Below are 3,575 nucleotides of genomic sequence, written 5' to 3'. Positions count from 1 at the left end.
TGTTCCTTCTTTAACCTTTTCAGAGGAAGCTGACGATGAGAGCAGCTGGTGACATCCCGGACAGAGTCTGTGAGCTACGATCACCCAGGCCACCCTGTCATGTTACTAACAGTCTGACCTCTGGACCTCCAGGAACACGCCTGTTAGGATAAGTAACCAGGAGGTAATGTTTCTCATTTGTTTGGAGAACTAGAGGTTTTCTTGTGTGTACAAATCCAGAATCCCCTTGTTGGCTCGGATTCTGGATTATTGTCCAAAAAAAGTAATTTTTCCAAGTTAACCTTCAGTTTTTGGAGGCATAGATGAATGGAAGAAAGAGAGAATACACTTAGTTCGCTTACTTGTGCTTAAATTCAGTAAAAACTATCTACGGCACAACATGCATCCACATATACATATAAATGTATACATATATAGTTTTCAAAGTGGACGCTATGATGTGAATAATTGTCACTACTTTATAATCTCATTTTAACAAACGGTTTTGGCAAATGAATCTTTGACAAATGTTGTGAATGAGCTTTTTGGATTGGTTATATTTATATACAGGGGAGAGTTACCTGGTCAGAGTGTCCAAAGAGTTGGGGAGTTCAGTGTGCAGAACATCCCATTTCATGTCAGGAAAGGATCCTGGACTGGAAACTCTAAAACTGCTAGTTCGTGTAGACAGTACTGAGCTAGATGGACCAGGAGTCGTGCCTGTGTACAAACAGGCAGGAGCAAGTGTGGCCCAGCTGCAGGGGTAAAAAAATGTTTTTGACTTAGGAATGCCCCCAAATGCACTCTGGGGAAGTGCAGAGGGCATTTCCCCACATGTGGAGGACCCTACGGATCCCCAAGGAGGGTTAAAGGGGGGATTGCAATTTTTTTCCAGGTTTTCCTTTGTCCTGGAATCTTCCATTAGGGGATGAGTAGTGCATTTCACACCACATTTTGCCCCAACCAGCAGTTTAAGTTCAGGAGAGGCCTTTAAAAAAAACCCAAACATGATGAAAATGCCCCCATGGTACCTCAGAGATGTCTGAGGGCAAAAAAGATATTAATTCATTCATTCATTCCTGGAACAGGTAAGGCACCCAAGGTCTCCTGAGAACTAATGCCAGCTCCTGACTTCCACAGTTGCCCACTACAGGGTACAAGATGGTTTTTGTGGGTGGATGTATGCAGAGAATTAGTGTCTACAGGAGTGTGTAGGGACTTATAATGTCTGGATATCTTCAGAGATGGGGGGGGCATCGTGGTGGCCCTCCAGATGTTGTGGGTTGTAGTTCACAGCATCCTCATCGTTGGCTTGTGTGTGGCTGATTGGACGTGTCTAGGATTCCAACTCCTAGTTTAAGTCCAGATGTAATCTGTGGAAGAACTCCCATCCAGCCCACAAGCTGCTTCGCTGTTATCTCCAAACTGATCAGAGAGGCTTAACCACCCAGCACAGAACTGAATGTGGTTTTGCAAAAAGGTGGTTTGTTGCAATAGTGGACTTATTATCTTCTAAATAGGGATTTACAGAATTGGATTGAAAAAAAAATGTTTCAATTAGTAAACAATTAAATCGGGTTCCACCAGGTCCCTCTACCACTTCACAGTTTGGGTTTGCCTTACTCTCCTACGTTGGATGTGCCCCTTCCCTGCTCTAGACTTTTGAATGGTGATGAGGTCTGGCTTCATGTGGTTTCCCTGGCTTTTCCAGGAGAACAAGAATACTGGAAAAACAGAAGGCCTCCATGCCTCCAATACCAATACCTACATGCCTAAAGATCTAAAGATCCTTCTGTTCAAAGTATTGAACTCTCCTTTAGTCTCAAAACAATATTCAGAATCCCCCCCCTCAAAATCCCGTTAGTCCTCTGAAAGGATTGCTCAAAAAGATTTTTCTGAGTTGACGAGAATTGAAGAATGCCTTCTGTTTACTCGTTTGGATCCCTTGACACTACTTACTCGTTGACGAAAAGTTGTTACTGGATGTTAACTGTGTACAAAAGAAGGAGGCGTAAAAAGGATTAGAGAAAGAACACCAACAGTTTATGAAATGCAGATGATACTGTGCTAACAGCATAAAAAATAATGAAGACTTGGAGTTCAAGGATAAAGTGTAAAAATAGGGTTGCAGTTGACATAAGGAAAAATAATAACCACGAGATTTTACATAACAATAATAAAACAATAGAATGGTTTCTTTGCCGGTTTTCTTCTTTGCCCCCCTGCCCCCCTCTCTTCTGTGGGATCAAAGTGGAAAACAATGACAATTAGATACCAGCACCAGTTAAAAGAAAATATTATAAGAACCAATAACTGTTAAAATAATATGTACTTGAAAGTAGTGAATGTAGTTTAAAAAAGGAATCAGACTAACAGACCTTGAGATCAGACTAACAAACAATCTGGGGAGAGGAAAGTGATTTCATGCCAGTAAAAATTGGTAAGAACTGTTTGGCTGAGTTTTCTTTCCTTTAATTGCATCCACACAATCCAACAGTAAAATGAACACAGTAAAAGCTCTATCTATTACTTTTCTTTCTCTTATCTTTATCTCTCTCTGATATATATCCATATCATCTCAGAAAATCGCCCCATCCCCAAACTTAAGAATTGCCCATGTTTCCTGCAAGGAGTAGGAAAGTCAAAAAACCCCTGGGAATAAAATAAACTGGGCTGGTTTCAGCGAAGTTTTTTTTTTTTTTGAGTTGGAGGTGTTAATTTCCTCCTTCCTTTCCCCCATGATGGGTCAATTCAACCTACACAATAATAATTTCTCTATTCTATTCTTTCTCTAGACTATCGCCATTGATCTCGCTCGGATGTCTGCTGCTCCCTGCTCCTCCCTGCTGCCTTGGTGTCAACCATCGCTTGAAAAAAAAATATTAGAATACATTGCACTTCGTATATTCATTACATAAAGTTAGTTTCTTTTTTCCAAGAAGGTAACTGTATTAAGTCTTTCTGCACAGCATAAAAAGAGAAAGAGAAAAGGATATGAAGAGGGGAAAGAAAATTTTGCAGCCAGAAGCACAGAAAGGCATGCAGGCAGCAAAGCAAAGTTGCAGCAGCAGCAGGCAGCAATGGCAAATGCAAGCAGCAGCAAAAGCAAGCAAAAAAAAAAGAATTGCACAAATGCAAGCAAGCAAGTTGCGAAGCAATGGCAGCAAGCAGCCCAATCCAGCAAAAAGCAAAGGCAGCAGCAAAAAAAAGGCATCAGCACAGATCAAGCAAAATGCAAAAGCAAAGCAGCAAAGCAATTGCAGTTTGTGCAGCAAATAAAAGCAAAGCAAAAAGCATGCAAAGCAAAGCAGCAAGTTTTGCGCTCTTATAAGACTTAAATTAACTGCTTGTTTTTTAGCATGAGCGTTTTGTAGATGAAACAACCCGGGTAAACCACTCAACTATGCTGTCTTCAGATGACGTACAAAGTGGATATCCGAGAACCCTCTCAAAGGACATCAAGTTAGACATCTGGCTAACAACAATCGGCAAAAACTGCAGAAATAATTTGCTGTGGCTGTGGCCTCAATACTTTGCTTTGGCTCATAACTGTGGAATCTGAGATTTGTAGTTGTGTGAAAATTTTTAGGCCGCAC

Source organism: Sceloporus undulatus, chromosome 5 (genome assembly GCF_019175285.1).
Source record: "Sceloporus undulatus isolate JIND9_A2432 ecotype Alabama chromosome 5, SceUnd_v1.1, whole genome shotgun sequence".
Classification (NCBI taxonomy): domain Eukaryota; kingdom Metazoa; phylum Chordata; class Lepidosauria; order Squamata; family Phrynosomatidae; genus Sceloporus; species Sceloporus undulatus.
This window is presented reverse-complemented; position numbering follows the sequence as displayed.